The sequence below is a fragment of the Talpa europaea genome (genome assembly GCF_964194135.1).
Source record: "Talpa europaea genome assembly, chromosome: 5".
Taxonomy (NCBI): Eukaryota; Metazoa; Chordata; class Mammalia; order Eulipotyphla; family Talpidae; genus Talpa; species Talpa europaea.
In genome coordinates, this window is record NC_140071.1 from 130,998,589 (window position 1) to 131,012,422 (window position 13,834).

Below are 13,834 nucleotides of genomic sequence, written 5' to 3' on the forward strand. Positions count from 1 at the left end.
CATTTCCTCCTCATCATCCCAGGCCTGAAAAAGAGATGGAGAGAGGTAGAAAGAGGAAAATAACAAGAGAGCAAGGATTGAAATAGATACTCAGGCGAAGCTTCGTGATTCAATACTTCAGTTAACCAAGACTGTCAGTGAATTTCACATACCCCCCAGCTACTATAGTTCACGTTATAAACTCTTCCAATTACCTGAAATCTCACTTAACTTAAATTTCAGCACATTCCCCGGGGCATTCAAATAATCAAAGTTTGCCTGTCGAAAGTAATACTGGAGAGGGGAACAGTCAGGTGCCTCCGAGAAAAAGGATGGTGCTGGAATCATTGTTACCCACTTGAAACTGCTGGAATGTTATCTAAAAATTACAGAGGTGAACACAGGCATAGCTGAGGCCATGACAGTGCAGGGAGGCTGTGCCCATCTAGACTGTGCCAGGCCAAGTTCACACAGAAGGTTCCAGGGTGAGCGTGGCTGGGATTGTTGTGGGCCAGGGCACTTCAGCGAAATGGACATCAGTGTGTGGTTTGCCCTGTGTGACTGTAGATGGGCAAACTCAGTCTGGTGTCTCTCTAATGGCAGTCCAGTGTGCCTATCCAGAGGGTGAATTTCTAAGACCTCCAAGAATAGAGATGGTGAAGGCTGTATATGCCTGGGGGAAGTGCTCATTTTAAGTGATAAAAATAAGGTTAATACATAAATGTTGTCCTGATCCTTCTAAAGGGGCTATCCTGTGAACTCTCCATCCGTATCGAGTTCATGTCCCTAGACATTTTTTTAAGACATGTGACATGAGGCATAATAATACATTGATGGCTATTTTATTAAAATACATGGGTGTAACAACTGTATATATATGTTTGTTCAACTTCGTGGGAACTGAATTCATTTATTGCTTGAATATTTATTGCACACTCACTATGTGTGGGTCAGGAGCCACGCTCAGCTTTGGGGTGCACAGGAGAATAAGCCAGGAACTCAGTACTTATGAACTGACAGCTCAGTAGAAACAGAAGCACAAGAACCAAGAGTCTCCTTGGCCCCCACTCTAGTGACCAGGTGGGGCGTTTTTCTGCACGTTGTCCAGTTCAGCTCAGACCTTTGTGGTGCAAGGAGTCAGCCATGTGACCCACTTGCGTACTGATGGGATTCTGATGCTGTGGCTGAGCTAAATCCATGGTGCATCCGGGTGCCTGGTCGCCCTGCCTGCAACATTGCACTAGACAAGGCAATGACAGAGCCGGTGTTGGGGAGCAGCAGAGCGGGTATGTTCTCTATGGGCAGGACAGGGCAGAGCCAGACCAAAGATCCAGAGGTGTGTCTGCAAAGCAGACCCTGGGCCCAGCCATCTTCCCCTCCCTCCAGCTTTGCAACCAGTTCTCCCAAGATAATTTACACCCTGTGATGTTGGGACAAAATTGTCTTCCTAAACCTTTGGGGGTCCTGCTGCTAGTGGAGAGAGATCTGAACCCCTCAACACCACGTCCAGCCTTCTCTGACCTGGCCAGCAGCTCTCTCGCTCTCCAGCTTGATTCCACGCAGCATCCCTCCTTCTCCTCCCGGAGCCAGCACCTGTTCCTGCAGTGTCTCCCCTCTCACCTTGCTGTTGCTGTGGCTGTTTCTCTGCCAAGTGTATCATTTTCTCATCGCTGCGAGAAGGAAGGTTGAGCAGTATAAGGGAATGAGGGTCTGGGTGATGGCAGATAGGGGTGAGTTTCTGAGAAGGAAACATGACAATGGATGAAATCAGGGAACAAGTCACACAATCAAAGCAGAGGTGTAGGGAGCAGGAATGGCCACTGAGCAGGTTTTCTAGGATCCCATGCAGACCGGGTAAAGGGGGAGTTCTGGAGCCCTCAGGGGTTTTGCAGGTCTTTTATTGGGGTTCACCAGGCATATGGCAGGCAGGGGTGCTGGGGGGCCGGGAGGCTGGCAGGCCTCCCAGCCCCCAGCAAATCCTCACTCTATCTGGGCTCTCTGGTGATCTTGGCTTCTGCTTCTCTTGCTTCTCGCTCGGCTTCTGCTCGGCTTCTACTGGCATCCCCGTGATGCCGCCCTTAAAAGCACAGTCTCAGCCCAGATGAATCCCATCTACCTCTGCCCACACCCTACTGCAGGTGGCCGCCATCAGGCATGCACTCAGGACCGCAAGGATCCATCATCTATCCTGATGGCGGGAGGGCAGAAAAGCCTGACATTTTTCCTTACCCTACAAGAGGGAATCATCGTGCAAAATCATCGTGGTGTGATCAAAGATAGCAAGAAGGCTGGTGACAGAGAGGAGTGAGCCAGGCTGAGGAGAAGAATGTTGGGTTTTGTCTTAAATGCAATAGGTGGCCGTGGGGTGCTTTGAGCCACCAGCCATGGCCATCTGCTTTCATTTAAAAAGCACCATTCTCATGACTTCAAGGAAGAAGACTGTAGTTGGGTAGAATCAAGAGCTAGAGCCTCAGTCCAATCAAAAGATGATGGTGACTTGAAGGTAGATCATGGTGAAAGTGAGGAGTGTGCACCCCAAAATATGTAGTTCTGTAAATTAACGGCAAATCAGTAAAGCTTCAATCAAAAAAGAACAAAGAAATAAGTAAATATGAACAAACTCAGTGTCTCTTATGACAGTATAGCCACAGGATTTGCTGATGAATTAAATGAAGACTGATGAATGAATTAAATGAATGCTGATGAAATCAATGAAGAAGCAAGATGGCGCCAGGTTTTTGCCAGCACATGGTCTGCACCATTTGTCAGGAGGGGAGGTTTGGAGACATTCAGGTTGTGGGGGAGGTCAAAAGTTCTGTTAAGATACCTCTCAGAGGTCCAGATGGAGGTGCGTGGTTGGAGGGTAGACTAAGACTGAGCTGGTGGAATTGTTGGGGGAAATTGGCACAGAGCTGAGGGTGAAAGCGCGGGAATTCAATCACTGTTGACAAGAGGCGTGGGGGTAGATGAGGGTCTTCACAGAGGAGAGGACTAGGGCCAGGTCACAACTTAACTCCACCTGCAGGTGTTCTTTAAAAACTCAAGTAAAGGGGCCTCCCTGGTGGTGCAGAGATTAAAGACACAGCGCTGCCTGCAACTACTGCAGCACGAGTTCCATCCGGCCAGGGAGCTGACCCACATGGCGCAGCAGCTCTCTCCTGTCTCCCCGCTGCTCCCCTCAGCAGTGTGTTTCAGTCAGTCTGCCTGTTCTGCTCCCTATTCTGTCTCTGGTGAATCCTCTCACATGCTCACCCCCCACCCCCATACACCTTTGGCCTCTACCCCAGTTCTTATATGCATACATAAATAAATCTTTAAAAAAAAAAAAACCTCAAGTATCTCGTGCCCACAATTGAGCTGGTGATGCCCCAGCAAGCAGGTCTCTAGATGGCCTTTGCAGCCCAGTCATTGCCGTGGCGTAGGATTGAAAAGGCCCCAGGAGAGCCTCCTGTCTGCTAAATAAATACAACGAATTAAAATGCATTGCTTTCGTTGCACAATTATTCAGAGTGTCTTGTTAAAAATATGGCTTGACCCATGAGAGGTAGTGTGTGGAACTGCTAATAATTTATTTGGCACCAATGTAGAATAGTAAAAAGAGCCTGGAATTTGCAGGTAAGAGTCCTGGTTGGAGCTGACTGTCATTATGACACTGAGAAGGCTACTTCATCTCAGCAGGTCAGTCTGTAAAATGGGAAAACCTGTTCTCGGCCTGTTTGTCATGTAGCGGTGACTGTCGAATAAGAGCGTGTCTGCAAGTGTCCTGGTGGCTTTAAATGCTATCAAAATAATGCCTGCGAGTTTTTTTAAAGCAAGTGAGTGTGTTATCTTTCATTTTACCCTCTCATCATCTCAGTGAGGTGGGCAGAGCAGTTATTAATTAACCAGAAATGATCCACAGTCCCAGAGAACTAGTTAATTATTTCTATTACATAATGACCTATATACAGGTGCCTTTTATACCGACTCATCTCTCAAAACTCATTTCCAGCATCATCTCCTCGGTGTACCTTCTCCTCCCTGCCCAGTCCCCGCGGTGCCGCTCACTCACTGCTGTTGAATGAATGGATAAATGTGTGACTTACTATAGAAAAGTAGTTTTCACACTTTCCGAATGGCAGTCCACAATCAGTGTGTAAAAACAGGCACATATTCCTGAAACAATACTTAGCTTGACTTCATGGAATATACTTTGATCTTTTGTGTTCTAATCTGTGTCTCTCTTTTTTAAAGAAAATGAGGGCTACAGCTGAATTAATTTCACTACCCAGACTCATGTGTTGTGACCCACAATTCAGAAAACACTGTGGTGGAATATGCCAGATGCCAGAAACCTTGTGTTTTTGCAGTCAGCCAGTCGCATGGGTTATGGCTGAGGCTTACCCAGATCTAGCAACAATGCTAATTCTAAAGAATAGGACTTAGGAGCAACGGGAAGAGACACGTAAGCATCTGGCAGCTCAGAGATTTACTGCATGTAATGTACTTCCATTTTTTTATGTCCTGTGTGAGGAAATCAAAACAATAGATGCTTGGGTTTTGGACAGTTACTAATTTTAGTCACACGTATGTCATGGAGACTATGTAGAAATTTGCCAGGATAACTTTCAAATAAAGTCAGGTTCCCCTACCCAAAATCTTTGGGCTCTGGATATGGTTTTTTTAAAAAAGATTTATTTATTTATATATAGAAGAACTGGGGTACAGGCCAGGGATGTGGGGGTTGAGAGGATTCACCAGAGACAGACTGGGGAACAGAACAGGCAGATTGACTGAAATACACTGCTGAGGGAGCCTCAAGTGAGTCAGCAGAGGTCTGCTGCACCATATGGGTTGCTCCCTGGCCGAGGGTTGAACCTGTGCTGCAGTGGCTGCGGATAACCTCATAGGTTGCGTCCTAACTCCTTGCGCCACCAGGGAGGCCCTCCAGATATGTTTCTGATGCACAACTTTTGGAATCTGGAAGGAAATTCAATAAGCATGCTGTATATCATATATATTGTGCCCGGCAGAGTCTTGAGCCTCAGCCCGTAATCAAACACATTGATTTTTTTCTTCAGAAAATGCATGAATATTCATGGTTAGTGGCATAAAGAGTATGACTACATCACATTGGCTGAGGTGACTAATGGGATATGAGTATGTTTTCCATTTTCAGAATTTGGGGAGTTTCAGGAAAACCCATAAGGCATTATGGAAATAAAATTTTGTTATCCATATATCATTTTTCTTTTCAAAATCAACAGGACTATTTACCCCATTAGGAGACTATGTTCTGGCTCAGGGCCTGATACATAGAAGGCACCTAGAAAATATGTGTTGAATGAATACTCAAGACCAACTGAAGCTTCTATAAAACTCCTGTTGCAACCAAGTTGCTTTTGAGGAGATAGCCCTCTAGTTCTTCCCTGGGGCCCTCAAGATTTATTCCATTTCTTGTAAGTAGATGGAAGCCTTATTGCTTCCACTTGGCTCCCTCCACGAGAGGGGAGAGGTGCTTGTGGATTCTTTGATTTCTTTTTTCTTCCTTCAAGTCTTGCATGTAAGGAAAGAAGAAGCAGGTCCACTAGTTTTAGAGGGAATTGGGAAAGATATAAAGATTTTTTCCATTTGTACTAGCTCTAAAAATGAGTCAAATTCAGAATTGTCCTTTCTTCTTTGTGTTGGAAAAAAAAATTCAATGGCGTAACCAGTGCTGTCAATAGTCTGATTTTTATTTATTTTGCACAGAATGCTTAATTTGTTGGGAATTGGGGTTTCACAACTTGGCTTTACAAATATTTGGGTTCAAATTCTGACTATGCCAAAATCTCAACATATCACATAAACTCTTTAATTGAAGCCTTACTATCTCATTTAGAAAATGTATGCAATAATAAGCCAGTAACTAGGTTATGTGTGAGGATTAAAAGATAACACACATGGAGAACATGGAAAATGTTGTTTTTATTGTTAATAATATAAATAGTGTTTATATTAATATTCTTTTTTTTATTTTTTTTTAATAAATTTTATTGTTATATTCCCCATACAATTGCAGCCCCCCCATTCTGACCCCAATCCCTCCCCTCCCGCCCCCGCCCCCCTAAAAGTGTCTCTGGTTCATAGTTTTTTGTTGATTTTGATTTTCACTTTCTTATATTCATTTTCCTGGTCCCTTATTTAAGTTTTCTAGATTCCTGCTATGAGTGAGACCATCCGGTATTTTTCTTTTTCTTTTTGGCTTATTTCGCTGAGCATGATCCCTTCCAGCGCCATCCATGTTGCTGCAAATTGCATGTGTTTATCTTTTTTGAATGCTGAGTAATATTCCATGGTATATATGTACCACATCTTCTTGATCCAGTCATCTATTTTTGGGCATTTGGGTTGTTTCCAAAGCTTAGCTATTGTAAACAGTGCTGCTATAAACATAGGGGTGCAGGTGTTCTTTGGAATTGATGTTTCTGTGTCCTTTGGGTAAATACCTAGGAGTGGAATTGCTGGATCATATGGAAGCTCTATGTTTAGTAGGTCCAGAAATCTCCACACAGCTTTCCACAGTGGTTGGACCAGTTTGCACTCCCACCAACAGTGCAGAAGAGTTCCTTTTTCTCCACACCCTCGCCAACATTTGTTGTTGCTAGTTTTTTTAATATGTGCCATTCTCACTGGTGTGAGATGGTATCTCATGGTAGTTTTGATTTGCATTTCCCTGATGACAAGTGATGTTGAACATTTTTTCATATGCCTGTTGGCCATTTGCATTTCCTCTTCAGAGAAGTTTCTTTTTAGCTCTTCTGCCCATTTTTTGACTGGATTATTTTCTTTGTTGTTGTTGAGTCTCATCAGCTCTTTGCAGATTTTTGTGATCAGTCCTTTATCATTAGTGTTGGGTGCAAAAATGTTCTCCCAGTTGGTGGGGTTTCTCTTTGTTTTTGTTATTGTCTCTTTTGCTGTGCAGAAGCTCTTTAATTTGATGTAGTCCCAGCTGTTTATCTTTGCCTTCACTATCACTGCTTTGGGTGATGTGTCTGTAAAGATGTCTTTGATGTGCAAATCACGTAGTGTTTTGCCTATATTTCCTTCTATATATTTTATGGTTTCAGGTCTTATGTCTAGTTCTTTAATCCATTTTGAGTTGATTTTTGTGTATGGTGGGAGGTAGTGGTCAAGCTTCATTCTTTTGCATGTAGCGACCCAGTTTTCCCAGCACCATTTATTGAACAAACTTTCTTTGCTCCAATGCATATTCTTTGCTCCTTTGTCAAAGATTAGTTGACCATAAATCTGTGGGTTTATTTCTGGATTTTCTATTCGATTCCATTGGTCTGTATGTCTGTTCTTGTTCCAATACCATGCAGTTTTGATGATTATGGCTTTGTAGTATAGTTTGAAGTCTGGGAGTGTGATGCCTCCATTCCCTTCTTTTTTTTTCAGGAGAGCTTTGGCTATTCGGGGTTTTTTGTGATTCCATATGAATTTCATCAATAATTGTTCTATTTCTTTGAAGAATGACATTGAAATTTTGATTGGAATAGCATTGAATCTGTATATTGCTTTTGGAAGGATGGCCATTTTAATAATGTTTATTCTTCCAATCCATGAGCAGGGGATGTCTCTCCATTTCTTTGTGTCTTCTTCTATTTCTTTTAACAGTGTTTTATAGTTTTCTTTGTATAGGTCCTTTACCTCTTTTGTTAGATTTATTCCCAAATATTTGATTTTTTTTTGTTTCAATAACAAAAGGGATGGTTTTTTTGATTTCTTCTTCTTCAGATTTATTGTTTGTGTATAGGAAGGCTACTGACTTTTGCGTGTTGATTTTGTATCCTGCCACTTTACTGAACTGATTGATAAGTTGAATTAGCTTTTCTGTGGAGTTTTTGGGGTTCTCTATGTATAATATCATATCGTCTGCAAATAGTGAGTTTGACTTCTTCTTTTCCTATTTGGATTCCTTGGATGTCTTTCTCTTGTCTTATTGCCCTGGCTAGGACTTCCAGTATTATATTGAAAAGCAGTGGTGAGAGTGGACATCCTTGTCTTGTTCCAGATCTTAATGGAATTGCTTTCAGCTTTTCACCATTGAGAATGATACTGGCTGTTGGCTTGTCACAGATGGCCTTTATGATGTTGAGGTATGTTCCTTGTATCCCAAGAATTTCAAGGGCTTTTATCATGAATGGGTGTTGCACTTTGTCGAAAGCTTTCTCAGCATCTATTGATATTATCATATGGTTTTTATATTTCTTTTTGTTGATGTGTTGGATAACGTTGATTGATTTTCGGATGTTAAACCATCCTTGTGTCCCTGGAATGAATCCTACTTGGTCGTGGTGAATTATCTTATGGATACATTGTTGGATTCTGATAGCTAAAATTTTATTGAGGATTTTTGCATCAGTGTTCATTAAGGAGATTGGCCTGTAGTTTTCCTTTTTTGTGTTGTCCTTGTTCGGTTTTGGTATTAGTGTAATGTTGGCTTCATAAAACGTGTTTGGTATTGTCCCTTCCTTCTCAATTTTTTGGAAGAGTTTGTGAAGGATAGGCACTAATTCGTCTCTGAATGTTTGGTAGAATTCATTTGTAAATCCATCCGGTCCTGGGCTTTTGTTTTTGGGGAGGTTTTTGATTACCATTTCAATTTCGCTAATTGTAATTGGTCTGTTTAGGTGTTCTATTTCTTCTTTATCTAGCTTTGGGTGATTGTAGAGTTGTAGGAATTTGTCCATCTCCTCTCGATTGTTAAACTTGTTTCCATATAACTGTTCATGGTAGTTACTGATTATTCTTTTTTTTTTTTTTTTTTTTTTTTTTTAAATAGAGGCATGTTTTATTTATTTATTTGTTTATTTGTTTGTTTTGTTTACACATGCACTGGGTACAGTCAGAAGCGCGGGAGGGTGAGAGAATTCACCAGAGCCAGAGCGGGGAGCAGAGCAGGCAGAAGGACCGAAGTACACTGCTGAGGGGAGCAGCGGGCGGCAGGAGAGGTCTGCGCGCCATGTGGGACCCTCCTCCGGTGGCCGGGGAGCAGCCGGGGATCCAGCCGGGGATCGAACCGTCACCGCAGAGGCCGCGGGCAGCTTCGCAACCCAGCGCTCAACCGCTGCGCTACCGGGGAGGCCCCTGATTATTCTTTTGATTTCTGCTGTGTCCGTTGTGATTTCTCCTCTTTCATTTATGATCCTGTTTATTTGTGCTTTCTCCCTTTTTTCCTTTGTGAGCCTGGCTAGGGGTTTGTCTATTTTATTGATTTTTTCAAAGAACCAGCTCTTGGTTTCATTGATCTTTTGGATTGTTTTTTTAGTTTCAATTTCATTTATTTCTGCTTTGGTTTTTATTATTTCTTTTCTTCTACTGGTTTTGGGGTTTTTTTGTTGTTCTTTTTCTAGATCTTTGAGCTTCGAGATTAGGTTGTTTCTTTGCGTTCTTTCTTGTTTCTTGATGTGAGCTTCTATTGCTATATATTTTCCTCTTATTACTGCTTTTGCTGCATCCCATACATTTAGGGTATTGGTGTCCTCCTTGTCGTTCAATTCAAAATTTTTTTTAATTTCTTCTTTGATCTCCTCATTAGTCCAATGGTCTTCCAGTAGTGTGGTTTTTAATCTCCATGAGGTAGGAAAGTTCCTTGCCTTCTTTTTATGGTTTATTTCTAGTTTGATGCCTTCATGGTCAGAAAAGATGGTTGATATGATTTCAATCTTGGTGTATCTGTTAATGTTTGTCTTGTGCCCCAGTATGTGATCGATCCTGGAGAATGATCCGTGTGCGCTTGAGAAAAATGTGTACTCCGTTTTTTTGGGGTTTAGTGTTCTATAGATGTCTGTTAAGCCCAATTGCTCTAGGTCCTTATTTAGAGCTTTGGTTTCTTTACTTATTTTTTGTCTTGTTGATCTATCCATTGTTGATAGTGGTATGTTGAAGTCTCCCACTTCATATGTGTTTTCTCTGATGTCTGTTTTCAGAGAGGACAACAGTTGTCTGATATATTTTGGTGCTCCTTCGTTTGGTGAGTATATGTTAATGAGTGTTATTTCTTCTTGAAGTATTGTCCCCTTGATCATAATGTAGTGACCATTGGGGTCTCTTTTTATCTTTTTGAGTTTGAAGTCTGTTTTATCTGATATAAGTATAGCTGTTCCTGCTTTCTTTTTTGGTCCATTTGCTTGTAGGATTGTTTTCCATCCTTTAACTTTGAGCCTATTTTTATCTTTTGTAGCTAAATGTGTTTCCTGGAGACAGCAAAAGGTTGGGTTTTGTTTCTTAATCCAGGCTACAACTCTGTGTCTTTTTATTGAAGAGTTTAGTCCATTTACATTTAGAGTTAATATTGATATGTTAGCATCTGTATTTGCCATTGTGTTTGTCTTTCCTTTGATTTTATTTATTTATTCTTGTAATAACTTTTTTTTTTTGGCCTTCTTTCATTGTTATTCATCCCTCTGAGGTTCTGGCTTTAGGACTCCTTGTAGTATTTTTTGGAGTGGGGGTTTAGTTGCAATGAAATTCCGGAGTTTCTGTTTGTCTGGGAAGGTCCATATTCTTTCTTCAAAGAGGAAGGAGAGCTTTGCGGGATAGAGTATTCTTGGTTGGCATCTGTTTTCTTGGAGTCTGTTGACTATGTCCCTCCACTCTCTCCTTGCCCGTAGTGTTTCTTCGGAGAAGTCTGATGTCAGCCTGATTGGTTTTCCTTTGAATGTTATCTGTTTCTTCCCTCTTGCCAGCTTCATTATTTTTTCCTTGTCCTGGATTCTTGGGAGCTTTACTATTATGTGTCTTGCTGTATTTTTCCTTTCGTCGTGGAAGTTTGGTGTTCTTCTTGCTTCTTGTATATCAATTTTCAGCTCCTTCTTCACATTTGGGAAGTTCTCTTCAATTATCTCTTTGAATATTTTCTCTGTTCCTACATCTCTCTCCTCTCCTTCTGGTATTCCTATAACTCTTATATTTCCTTTCCTCATGGAGTCAGATAGTTCCCGAAGTCTTTCCTCGTTCTTTTTCCTTCGTACTTCTCTTTCCTTTTCTGTTTTGGTTCTTTTTATTTCTGTGTCTTCAAGATTACTTATTCGTTCTTCCATTTCATCTATTCTGCTTTCATTGCTTTTCCCAGAATTCTTTAGTTCTTCCATTAATTCTTTGATCTCCTGCATTTCTTTTACTTCCCTCTTTAGGGACTCAATTTCTTTCTTCTGACCATTGTTTTCCCTCTCTAGGGACTCAATTGCATTCTTCTGATCGTTGATTATTTTTCCCTTATCATTGTTTTCCTTTATGACTTCTGTCAGTTTTTTAATCACGGCAATTTTAAATTCTCTTTCTGGAAGGCTCAGAAATTCTTCCAAGTTATTGTCGTTGCAATCTGGGGGCTGGTTTTCTTTTTGTGGTGTGTTTTTTCTCTGGAGAGTTGCTAGGTTGCGTGTGGTTCTTCTCCTCCCTACTGTCTGTTTTCTAATTTGCCGTATGCGTTGGGACACTGTGTTGTTGGGACTGGCCGGCATCTTGGGTGGGCTTCTCTGCTCCCCTCTGGTTCCTCCAGGAGTCATCTGTCAGTTTCAAGCAGTCTTTACTGGAGAAAGGTCCCTGTTCTAAAATGCCGATGTGGGGACACACTCCCCTGTGCGCCTGGTCTGCCCCAGCGGTGGGTTCCTGCTCCCCCTCTGGGCTTGGACTGCAGGCCAGAGGGGGTCTGGCGTGGGCGAACTTCCCCCGCTCACCTCTGGCTCCTGAGGAAGCCTTCTGCAGGTAGTCTTTACTGAAGAAATGTCCCTGTTCTAAAATGGTGATGTGGGACACACTCCCTGCGCTTCTGGTCTCAGGCACACTCTTCTGCGCGCCTGGTCTGCCCCGGCTGTGGGTACTCGCTCTCCCTGTGGGCTCAGACTACTTGTTCGGAAGGGGCCCAGTGTGGGCTAACTCCCAAGCTGGCCACTAGCTCCTTCAGGAGCCTCTGCTGGCTTCAAGTCGCTAGGTGGCGCCAGAGATCTCTCCTAGAGCCCTTGGGGAGCTGATTTTCCACCCCGTGGGACAGGGAGCAGAGCGGGGATGGTAGGGTACACCTCAACGGCTTTGGGGTGCTGTGTCTGCCTTGTGCCCCACCGTCGTGGGGAACCCACGCCCCTAATTTCGTGCCCCGGGTCTCAGTTCCAAAGCCCTCAGTTCCAGGACGCGGGCTGTAGCCCAGATCAGTGGCGCGGGAATGGCGCCTTTTGAATCCCGCTCCCCTGCCTGGGCGCCTTGTTCCTGCTCACTCAGGGAGGGCCTCCGCCGTCTCCCCGCAAGCCTAGGTCGCAGGCGCGGGGACCTGGGCAGCTGCAATCCGAGCGCCGCTTTCGCGCAAGCTTACCGGGCGGCCGGGGCTGTGTGCTGGTGCTGGTCTCCTCCTGGGGGGCGGGGCTCTCTTTAATGGCGCCTGGAGCTCACCTCCGCGGCGGATCCTGCAGGGTTCGCCTCAGCTCCCGTTCACAGGGTGTGGTGGCTGCAATAGTTCCTTTCCACTCACAGTCCCACTTGCTGCGTCCGTCTTTCTTGTTGGCCGTTTTGGTTTGTTGTTTCCCTCGTCTCTGCCGGTCGGAGAGTGCCGCCTCTGTGGGCGGGGGAGGGGAGCAGGGTTCTGCGCTTCCCTCCCTTCTAGTCCTCTTTTATGGCCACTTTCTTCTTCGGGTAGTTTGCTGGAGTCACCCGTTTATCTTCCGTGTCCCAGTTCTCACTGGGACCTGCCGCTTTTCCTCCCTATTAACTTTTTTTAATGGGAGATCTTACTCGCAGCGTCTCCTCGCCGCCATGTTGCTCCGCCCCTTCTCCTATATTCTTTCTCACTGAGGTGACTAAGCAAAAGCACAGACTAGATGCAAATACAATCTTTACCAGTCTCCATTCCCTCATTTTTTTTTTTTTAAATATGGACTATAGTAGTCGGGATGGGGTAAGTTATGTTCCAATAACAAATATCCCCAAAAATCTGTACCTTAGTACTATAAAGCCTTATTCTGGATCACACAGATTTCTCTGTGGGCTCAGAGCTGTCTGCTGTGCTGGACCCTCACTTTAGGCAGTTTTCCTCTTACAGCCTTTACAGCAACACATACTCCCCAATTGTTGCAGCAAAACCTGGCAATTCATACCATGACTCTTAAGTGCTTCTGTCCTAGAAGTGACTCATATCCCTCCCAACCCCATGTTGTTGGATAAAGCATGTTCTGCCTTACTCTAAAACAGTGGGGAAGGACAGTCCTGCCCTGTGTCTGAAAGGAAGGGAGAACTAGAAATGTTGGAGAGAAGCTTTATGATGTTGACCACATAGACGTGTATCCTGTTTTCACTCTTTGTAAATTACTTTCGCAGACACAGCTTAAGCCCTAGCACCTTCTCCAACCAGGCAGCTCTCCCGAAAACCCACAACATAGAGACTCTGGATCTGCCACTGTTGAAGATGATCTTTGGGGATCATTGAGCTGGCTCTGAAGTCTTAGACAATTTGGTGGAAGCAATTTCTGGGAGCTTAACGTGAGCCATACCTTCTGGACTAGAGCCTCTCACTTCCAGTGTTTTCCTTCACCCCAGTGATACTGAATAGTTATGCTAAAAATTAAGAGTTCCTCCAGTTGGGGGTACTTTGGGAACTTCCTTCCTTTTCTAAGTGTGGAAACTGAGGCCTTAGAAATAATAAAAAACTGAGACCTAGGCAGAAATAATTTTTTAAAACTTTATTATTTCTGTTATAACTAAATGCTAAAAGCTTTTGAGTTTTACTCTTCTAAGCCATAAACAGAAGGAGAAACTGTCTAGCAGAGGACTTCTAAAGACCAATCTTCCACACAGATTGTGTTTGCTTTCTTACCCTTTGATAGAGCTTATTATTGTCCAATGT

The 13,834-nt window shown here is 43.4% G+C and overlaps 1 protein-coding gene across 1 annotated transcript in view; it reads left to right on the forward strand.

The window, feature by feature from the left end:
* Positions 1 to 13,834, forward strand: part of CCDC149 (coiled-coil domain containing 149) — a gene marked incomplete at both ends in the record, with an annotated part of 96,488 nt that overhangs the window by 19,432 nt on the left and 63,222 nt on the right. The gene's annotated exons all lie outside the window — the stretch shown is intronic.